This window comes from Camellia sinensis, chromosome 3 (assembly GCF_055761805.1).
Source record: "Camellia sinensis isolate YWXY chromosome 3, ASM5576180v1, whole genome shotgun sequence".
NCBI lineage: Eukaryota > Viridiplantae > Streptophyta > Magnoliopsida > Ericales > Theaceae > Camellia > Camellia sinensis.
The window spans coordinates 170,941,290-170,952,197 of record NC_138963.1 but is presented as its reverse complement, the minus strand read 5'-3'; the positions used below and the strand labels follow the sequence as shown (position 1 = coordinate 170,952,197).

Sequence of the window (10,908 nt, the reverse complement as noted above, 5' to 3'; positions counted from 1 at the left end):
ATATGGTAGTTCGGCCATGGTAAAAACCATCTCACTTGGTTTAAACAGTGAGGGGGGTGTGAAAGGATAAGCATTATCTTTCAGGAGTATGAATCCTAGGAGGACTCTACATGGAGAAGTAGTAGTCCTACTAGGATTGTGCCATTCAAAACCTATAAAAGCTCACAAACATCACCTTGGAGGAGGTAACACACAACTTTGCTTTCTGAATACAAAGAGCTTTGTCTATTTGTCAAGTTTGCTGACTTAGGCATCGGAGAGGTTTCCGGCACACACCCGCCGGCTAGCTCACGTTTGTGTTTTCAGGTGACAAAGCGACGTCGTACGGAGGAGCACAGACTTAGTCAACAGGATTATACGAGGAGAATTATTTCTTTCCCGTACAGACTTGATAAGATTTCTTCCACATAAAATCCTTGCAAATTGCTGTTGATGTTTGATGAACAATTTAATAGTTAATAATCTATTATTGGGGTGTAATAATCGTTCACTATAACTAAAAATATAAAATATAAAAATCCCTAAAATCTTGTCTTACAACACGAAGGGTTATCATTTTGGTTCTGAATTCAGGAGGGAAGTGCTTAGAATTGTGGTTTCAAAAACATTTGGTCATATGATATGATCAGGAAAACCATTCATTCATCAAATAGAAGTTCACATTAGTGCATAAAATTCTGGATTCAAAAAAGAATTGATGCTTGGTTGGGGCACCACAACTTTGTTTGAGAATGATTATCAACCCAGAGTCCAGAGTTGGGGATTGTTAGTGTATGAATTGACAGCATTTGATGTTTTGATAAGAATGGTTATACGTCTCAAGTTGTGTAGAAAAACGATTTAAGTGATTTATTTGTGAAAAAAAATATTAGGTACTCTTAGAGCAATGTTCCAAACTATTTATCAATCTCGTGACATCTTTTAAAACATCAACTACAAAAATAACATATCTCACCGTCTAAACAAAGAACTATTTAATTCTAGCACCGCATAAATTTGCTAAAAAACACTTAAAAGTTTCTCATGTTTGTGGCTCAAAACCAATTATTCTTTGCTTATTTGGTCTGCCATCATGACACTAATGAAGCTATCACCAAAAACTATTTATCACTAAAACTTTTTGACATATATTGCATATAATATACTTGGGACAAAATATTTTTCCAAAATCCTTCATCTTTTTTTGTGACTTCTTACTTGTTGTAGTGGGTTTCGTTATCTTTTATTTAATATATATATATATATAGTACATCCTACTAAAATATTTTACTATAACTGCGTCACTTCTTACATGGGCTTAATTTTAGCCTTTCCACTAAATTGTTACATTGCTACTAGTGATCACTCGACACAAACCAGCCCTTCAAAATGTTAAACAAGTCATTCCTTTGAGCATTGGCATGGGAGTGCTGACGTGGAATGATCTTGGTGTATGTATAGAATGCCGCGCATGCAATTGTTGGCCCAACCCAGAAGACCCAGTGCCCATTCCAAAGAAGGCCTCCTCTCACCATAACCAGCCCAAAACACCTTGCTGGGTTCATCCCAGCTTCGCATATCCCTTCGTGGTCGTGACCGTGATTGAGATAAACACCAAAAGACCGATCACTAATCCAACAATCAAAAAAAACAACAGCACGGCCTAATGCCTTTGCTTGGCGATCTCGAAAGCAATCCATATTGAAGCAAAAAGGAACACAAAAGTGCATATGATCTTGAGCCAAAGTGCCTGACCCATTGCAAAGCCTGTCACAATGGGCCCATTTGGCCCAGGTGCAATGACTGAGAGGGTACAACCCCCAAGTGAGAAGGTTTGCTCAATGGTGCTACTGATCACGGCTTTGAGTGCTAGTGCCCCTAGAGCACCTCCAAGGCATTGGGCCACAATATAGACAACGACATGCGAAAAAGATATAAGGCCGATGAGGGCAGCAGAGAAGGAGATAATAGCGTTGATGTGGCCTCTAGAAACAGGGAAGGTGGTAAGAATTAGTATTGTGATAGTAAGGCCTAAGAGGATTGATATTAGGTTTGGTGCGATGGTTTTGGTTTCCTAAGTACAGATGACTATGGTGTCAATCATGAAGACAAGGATCGCCGTGCCAAGGAGCTCTCCCAACGATGCTCGCCAGACCTAATAAGCAGTTATGGTGTTAGTACAGATTGAATTTTCTTGTTAGGAATACAGATGCTAAATATAGAATGAATGACTAGTTTTTCATAATGAATTTAGGGCTGGTTTGGCTTATCCTATATAAGTCAAAAAGTCAAAAAGTCAAAAAGTTACTTCAAAATCCAAAAAGATATCACTATTCACCCAAAAAAAAAATAAAAAATCAATTTTCTTCAAAATCACTATTCACCGAATTGATGTGTGCGGCAGTGCTGTGTGCGGCAGTGGAGGAAAAAGAAATGATTGGGTGTGGTTTTTACACACACTGTTGTTCGTCTCATGGGGGTCATCACGGGTCCCGTTTTGATAATCTGAACCGTTGAATGTGTAGAAATCGTCAAGTACTATATGTCTGCAAAAAATCAAATTGATCGGATATCGATAACTATATGATCAAATCATTTATGTACAACAAATGGATGGTGTTATAATTAATTATTGAAAAATAAATAAATCTGATCAGATAGCTATCGATATCCGATTAACGTGATTTTTTTAAAGGTATATAGTGTTCGACGAGTTACACGCATTGAACGGTTCGGATTATTAAAATGGGACCCGTGATGAACCCCACGGGCCAAACAAAACCGTCCAGTGCTTTGTACAAAAATTAGCCAATAATTTCCAACCCCAATTCACTCCAGCCGGTTGTACGGCTGGGGCCCACCCCTCTCTAATCATCTCTTACACACTTTTTTTATACAATTTTTTAATACACATTTTTCTATAAAAAGTCAAAAAGTTAACCCAAACCTCCATATTTTTTTCTCAACTTTTTTAGTCCAAAACGACAAAAAAGTACACTTTTTTAGGACACCCCAAACCAGCCCTTAGTTTCTTTGTTTCTATGTATGTTTAGTTTATGTGTTCCTAACATTAGTGGAAACATGTAAACTAAATTGCACATAAAAACTAACATTAGAGGAAAAGATGTCCTTTAATTGCAGGCTTTCAACCAATGTAGCCAAGAATTGGTTCTTCTTTTCCTCGATGTTCCAGTATTGCTCTATCCTGCAAAAAGTGGACAAATCTTCCAGCGATGAATGACTATCTAACACCAAAGAGGTGTGATAAGGCCGTATCTTAGATCCAAAATATTTAGACTACAAAATAAGAAGAAAAATATACCATCGAGAATGTTTGAATTCAATGAATAATTTCCTTTACTAGACAGAGTAAGACAATTACTGAATTATTTCAACTATGTGGGATGATCTTTTGAATTAGTAAAGAGAATGAACTATCCAATTTATAGTCGACACTTTATGGTTTTATTTGTTACTTAAATAAATTTGCAAATTATATTGCATAGGCTCCTAATTCGACTTTGATTGTATAGTGTGAGGAAACAATGAAGTTAATTAAGGAACTTACTCTGCTTTAAAAGAGAGGTGTTGAATTTTATCTTTACCAAGGCTTTCTTGATCTTCCTCAACTCTCAAATTCACGGCCATCTTTTGTTAGTTTGCAAGAACACTTGTTTTTGCTTTTGCTATTTATATTACATTTTCCCTGGAACTAAAAGAGTTGTTTGGTTTTATAAGAATTCACTTTTCAGAAAATTAAAATTTTTTATTTTTTGTACTTTTTTGGTTTTACTGAATTTTTTTAATATTTTAAGTAATTTTTTTAATTTTTAGATACACCTAACATAAATACACTTAAAAAGTATAATATTTGTGAAAACAATCTTCAAAAAATTCACTAAATACTAAAAATACAAACAAAAAAAAAATTGAAAATTCAGTACATTTTTCATATTCTTGTGTATTTATTAATTTTTTAAAATATTTTTTTACAAATTTTTTACTTTTTAGATACATCTAAGTAAGGTGCATCTAAAAAATTATATAAAAAAAAATTGCTTAAAATTTTAAAAATATTCACTAAAAACAAAAAAAAAAACGAAAAATAAAAAACTCAATTTTCAAAAAATTAAATTCAAAAAATTAAAACCAAATGCAGTGAATGTTATATAAGCAAATTTTTACCTAGAATGATGTGGTTCTATATGATCCTCTCACTAAGAATTATACTTATACATAAAAGTTTTGTTCATATTTACTTTGTTCATTAAGTAATATTATACAAAAAGAAAGATTAATTTTAATTTTTGTGCGATTGAATTAGATTATTTTACTTTAAGATAAAACCTATCGGGTTGACCTTTAATTATAAAAGCATTATCTTTACATCACTTTGACGTGTTTTTTTTGCATTATTCAGTTTCGTAAGATTGAATCTTTTTTTTTTTTAATTACTTTTATAATCACAAGTTTTTAGATTTTTTTTTTTAATTTTTGCCAAACATAAGTTTAGAATTTGAAATGAGTTGTCCATGATATTGAAGTGTAAGTCATGCATAATGGTGAAGTATAATGATGACACATGTCATTATCATGGCCCATGAGCAATTACAAAGTGGGTTACATGGTAAGCAAGATTAATAGCAAGTTAAATCTGTCAAATTTTTGATTTGGACAACATTGGCAACCATGAAATCAAGAGAACAATTGGGTACAAAAAAATCTACTCGAAGCACATATATGTGTTCTCATTAGGATTTAATTTCATTTTTTCCACAAAATGGACCACAAGTTACTTCTGGTGATTTATGAGCCATTGAGTGCTAAAAACAGAATTCATTATACCTTTGCACTCTGTTGGGAAGCCCATCTTCCCGACGGTAGTGGAACAAATCATTTCTTTCTACATTAAAATCAAGCATTTCGTTATATAAAAATCTCTTCTCAATACATGGTTTGATTTGAATGGCCTCCACTAATCTCATGTAATGATTCACATTGAGCCGAGTTAGAATTAACCTACGAAAATAGTGCTTAAGCTAAACCGGATGAGCTTTTCTTATAAAGGCCAGGTCAGGCTTGGTCACCGAAAACTTTATGTGCAAGCTCTGTCCAATGGGTTTGACCTAGCGTGGGTTAAGGGGCCCGCCTGTTAGTCAAGTTTAAAAATTTAGGTCTCCTTTGGGAATATTAAATTTTAGTTTAAAAGTAAAAAATTCACTATACTTTGTTTGGCATGAGTTATTTTGACTAAGTTAGATAATAAAGACAAAACGGATTAATTTAACTAATAAGGCAAAATATCACATCTAAACTATAATCATTTCATTTTTTCTTTCACAATCATCAAATCAACTATTAAAAAAAAATTTAAAAAAAAATCAAAATTTATGCCAAACACAATTTTTTTAACCAAGCTAAAATAGTCAAAAAAAAAATAGGCTAAATTAACTCATCCCAAACGAGAACTACAAAAGCCAAAAAATCAACAAACTATAATATATATATATATATATATATATATATATATAAAGCCAGATTCTATTTTCTTTCTATATTTTACGTTTTTTTTTTTTTTTTTTTTGTATAAAACTTAAAAATAATCCAAAACATACTAATTTTTTGACTTCATATTTTAATCAAAAAATTATTAAAATAGTTTGTTCCTAAATGAGACATGAAATGTGTGCTTGCTTTTAGCATTATTATGTTATGATGTGCACTCCTTCAGGGATACATATGATATGCACCTATTATAAAATGTGTAATCTTATCACAAAATTTCGTAACATCAATTTCAAAATGTGTAATCTTTCACAAATTTGGCGTAATAAAAAATATCATAACTGATAATGCGGTTAATCCCAGTGAATGGATCGGGCAGGTCCAAGCTCCTCAGGCCCACGTCCGAACGATCAAGCCCACCGGATAATCTGCAAACAAGTTCAGCGGGGAACAGGGTAGTCCCCCAGTGAACCCTCCAACGAGCAAGTTAGGAAGAGAAGTAGTGTGTAGAGGGAGAGGTTAGGGATAGAAAGCTTAACTTTTTCTTGTCTTCACCGTTTGCTTATATCCTTTGATAATCATTTCGCTGTCCCTTCCGACCTGCCCTCCTCGCCGAAAGTCTATGCTGTAGCTTACCTTGTTCAGGGTGAGGGGGTCCTGTTCCGACGGTGAGGTGTTGTCGTAATAAATGCTGTAAGGCGCTGCATTAATAGTGATGTGCAGTGGCAATAACTTTGCAGATCTTTGTCTCCTGATGTGGCTCGTCCTTCACCCGCCACGTGCCTGAATGCCATTGGTTCTTTGTGCCACGTTAGATTCCAGCTGTTCTGGACTTCATCGGTTGGGTTATGTATTGGGCTTCGATTGATGGGCTTGGGTTGTTTATAATGGTTCATGGCCTTTGTGGGCCTGTCCACGTCAATAGTCCCCCATTCCCAAGTGCAGCTTCAGTCCAACAAAGGGAATACGTATGAGGAAGACGAGTCTGACCGGGATGGGCCGCCGGGTTGATGGACCGAGCGTGAGATGGTCCATCCGTGGGGAGGGGGGTTAGTTTGACCACAGCGATTTACCGCGCTTGCGCGAAGGCCGAGCGGAAGGGCCGACCATGAGGAGGGGCGAGCATGCGCCAAGGCAGAGCGAGGGGGGCCGACCGGGAGGAGGGGCAACCATGCGCGAAGGCCGAGCGACAGGGCCGACCGGGAGGAGGGATGACCATGCGCGAAGGCCGAGCGGCAGGGCCGACCGGGAGGAGGGGCGACCGTGCTCGAAGGCCGAGCGATAAGGCCGACCGGGAGGAGGGTCGACCGTGCGCGAAGGCGCGGCGACCGTGCGTGAAGGCAGAGCGACAGGGCCGACCGGGAGGAGGGGCGACCGTGCGCGAAGGCCGAGCGATAGGGCCGACCGTGAAGAGGGGCGATCCTGCGCGAAGGCCGAGCGACAGGGCCGACCGAGAGGAGGGGCGACCGTTCGCGAAGGCCGAGCGACAGGGCCGACCGTGAGGAGGGGCGACCCTGCGCGAAGGCCAAGCGACAGGAGCGACCGTGAGGAGGGGCGACCATGTGCGCGAAGGCCGAGCGACAGGGCCGACCGTAAGGGGGGGCGACCATGCACGAAAGCCGAGGGAAAGGGCGTGGGGCTCAAGAGACGGCGTGGCAAGTGATGATTTGAAGTGGAAAAGACAGGGTAAGGGGAGTAGTCAGTGCATCGTGGTCGTACACGTGGCAACATCCCGTAGGGGGGGAAGATTAGGCGTTGGATCAGAAATGAAACGTTAGGTCATTATGGGTGTTGAAGAGACGGTTTTGGCGGATGATTTTGAAAAGTTTTCAAACTGGCGAAAATTAATTGAGATCCTTAGAATACGGGCAAACCGTGGGCTTTTGGCATTATTCGGTTCACCTACTTGTTTACAAAAAATCAAAATATTCCAAGTGTGGATTCCTTTGTTGCTCACGATACACCTCTGTAACACTTTTTCGATTTCCTTGCACCTGCCTCCGAAGCGATTCGCAGACATACCACGAAAATAGCCCAAGAAGGAACTACGATTGTCAGGGTGGATCCACTTGGAGATGATGATGCGGTGGAGTTAGCACAGCAATACCGGATGGAGAGGGTGGGGAAATCGATTGTACGATCCCACGGTTCCACCATGATAGCAGCGCCGAAGCCAATCAACCAGGCAGAACCTGATCACTGGCACACAAAGGCTGACAAATCCACGATTACTGCGGCGAAGTTGGAGGCTATCCGCGAAAAATACCAGATCCCTGTGGAAGTGGAGTTATTGCTGCCGACATCAACGGAAAGGCCGTCGGACGCTAGGTCAGGATGGTTTTCCCTTTATGAGGAAGCTCTGAAGGGTGGACTGAGGTTGCCACTGCCGCAAGTGGTAGTGGATGTGCTCAACCGTCTGGAGGTAGCACCGGGCCAACTATGCCCAATGCATAGAAGATCCTGCTGGCCTGTGCAAGTGCGTGGCCGAAGGCAAATGGAGGGGAGGCCATGACAGTAGACGAATTCTTTGCGTGTTATAAGGCCTCGGGGCAGTAGGAGACGTGGGTCACGCTGCAGGCAGTAGTGGGGAGAGGGTTGGTGACGAGGCTGCCGTCGTCGATCAAGGGGTGGCGACCACGATGGTTCTACGTGTCTGCCAATGGGGGGCTTGGAGTGCACACCGTTTGGAAAGTACCCATCAGGTCTGTGGAGCCGAAACTGGGAGCAGCTGCGGAGGAGAGGGTGAAGAGGGTGAAGGAGTGGAGGGAGAAAGAAGGGGCCAAATGGGACGAGCTCGTGCAGCTGTCGGCATTGTTTGAGGCAGGGTTGGGTCCAAAGCCAAGTAGCGGGGACCTCAACCGAGTGGAATTGGAGGTGAGGAGAAGGGCTCAAGAGGCGGAGGATCGGGCCATCCTTGCTAAAGCCCCAAAATTCAAAGAGTCCCAGGCCGACCGACCACCACAACCGGTTGCGAGGGAGAGCATCCGACCTCACCTCAAACCCTTGGGAGAGAAAAACTTAGGCGATTTTGTGCCGCGGCCGCCCCCAACAGACCCTTTAAAGGAAAGGTCCTTGAAGGAGATGGAGGCGTTGGGCGTGGAGAAGAAGAAGAAGAGGGTGAAGCGGAGTGAGGAAGTGCCTGCCCCGAAGAGGAGTAGGGAGACAAGTGTGAAGGAAACCAGTGCTGCCAAGGGGGCTGAGGGGGGAGAAGTGGAGGGGACCCCAGGAATGGTAGGTGGCCCAGAAGCGGTGGAGGTTGCTTCAGAGGGCATGGAGGTGGTACCAGTGGTGGCGGCGATCGCCGTAGGGGTTACAAAGGCGGCCCTTGAAAGGCGAGTGGAGGATAAGGCAGCTGGCCCTGGCGCAAGGAGGGAAGAACAGTCCCAGGGAGGTCTTGCGCCTTAAGAAGGATGAGTCAGTCTGACCACGGCGATCTACCATGCTCGTGCGGTGGCGGGGTGGTTGGAGGGAGAAGAAGGCCCAGCCAAGGCAGGGGCAGACCGCCTGGTAGGGATTGTAGAAGAGGCAGCCTTGCGCTCGGCATCCAGATTCAATGAGGCTGAACTGCTAAGGGGGTTATACTCCACTCAAATGGAGGTAACCACCTTAGCAGGGGCCCTGCTGAGGAAAGCGGGGGCTGCCAAACTCAAGGCAAATGAGGCCAAGGCGCAGCTTGCAAAGTTAAAGAAGAAGAGTGCAAGTTGGGAGAGTGCCCACACTGAGCTGCAAGAGGTTAAGGTGGAGCTGGAGGACACACGCCGCCAGGTTGTGTCGCTCAAGTTCCAAATTGCTGGCGAGCAGAAGAAGTTGGAGGAGGCCCAAAGAGCCTGCGCCGTTGCGGTCGAGCGACATGAAGAGGCCATGAGCAGTAACGAAGAGCTGGTCAGGTAGAAAGATGAGGCTGATGGCAAAGTGGGCGATCTCTAGAGGGAACTGGAGAGCGAGCGCGCCAAGGCAGTGGAGGAGAAAGGGAGGCTTCAGAAGGAGTTGGAAGCAAAGAGAGTGCAGGCGGCGGCGGAGAATGAGAGCCTGAAGAAGGAATTGGAAGCGGAAAAGGCAAAGGCGGCGTCAGAGAGGGCGGCCCTGCAGAAACTGCTGGATGAAGAGAGGGCAAAGGCAGCCTCTGAAAGGGCAGCTTATCCCGATCTGTGCGTCGCGGCAATGGAGCAATTCAAAGGGTCTGCCGAATTTCAGATCGCGGTTAATGCCGCGGTCGCAAGTAGCCTGGCTAGGCAAGAATCTGGGGGGGCGGGCCCATCGAGGACGACCACTAGAGGCAAAACGGAAGCAGAAGTTATTGAGAGCTTCCAGCAATCAGACTTTTATAAGCACGAAATGGCTGAGTACTGGGACAGTGGCTGGAAGATGTTCAAACGTAGAGCTGAAGAGCTGTTCCCAGACTTAGACCTTAGTAGTGTGACGATTGGCGAAGACGATGTGGCCCAAACCCCTCTAGATGAGGGCATTGAAGAAGAATACCTCCTCTCTAGTGAGGAGGAGTAACTGGGGAGGAAGGAGAAAGAGCCACTGTAATGAACTTTTGAAGTGTTGTAATGAACTTTTGTAATGAACCCCTTTTTTTTTTTTGTACATGAATTGCTGTAATAAACTTTCATTTTTTTTGTTGTTGTTTTTTTTTTTTTTTTTTTTGTGATGAACTTTTTTTGTACATGAATTGCTGTAATGAACTTTTGTGATGAGTTGTGAATAAATAAAATTTCAGTTGTGTTTGTCATTTGATTGTTTCTGTTTGTGCATCTGAGATGAATAAAGTGTGGGCGAAGTGTGTGTCGAACTCCTTGTTAATAAGAGTGAATTTTAAACTTGTAATAAAGACTCAATGCAGAGTAAAGTTAAGAACTCCTCTTTGCAGAGTGAAATTTAAGCTTGTAATAAAGACTCAATGCAGAGTAAAGTTAAGGACTGCTCAATGCAGAGTGAAATTTAAGCTTGTAATAAAGACTCAATGCAGAGTAAAGTTAAGAACTCCTCAATGCAGAGTGAAATTTAAGCTTGTAATAAAGACTCAATACAGAATAAACTTAAGAACTCCTCAATGCAGAGTGAAATTTAAGTTTGTAATAAAGTGATAAGCCTGTGAAATTTAAAATGTAATAGAAATTGGAATTTGACTAGGCAAAGAGTGGTGAGAAGACTTGGACCTGGAATTGTGGCTAAATGTGTCTACTAATTCCATAAGTATGAAGTTTTGCATGGGTGGCTTTGACCGAGCCCTGCACGCTAGGTCTAGCCGAGTGCTTCACGCTCAGTTTGGATGGGGCTTTTAGCGCTCGGTCTGGCGGGCGTTTTCGCACTCAGTATGGCTGTGGCTGTTAACAGTCGGACTGGCAGAGGCGGCTCATGCTCAGTCTGGTTGAGGCTTTTAGTGCTCAGTCTGGCTGAGGCTTTTAATGCTGCAAATAA

At 42.2% G+C, this 10,908-nt stretch overlaps 1 pseudogene; it reads right to left on the bottom strand.

Moving 5' to 3' along the window:
* Positions 1–1,158: 1,158 nt before the first annotated feature.
* On the bottom strand, positions 1,159–3,627 carry LOC114305943 (putative aquaporin PIP1-2; annotated as a pseudogene).
* Positions 3,628–10,908: the final 7,281 nt, after the last annotated feature.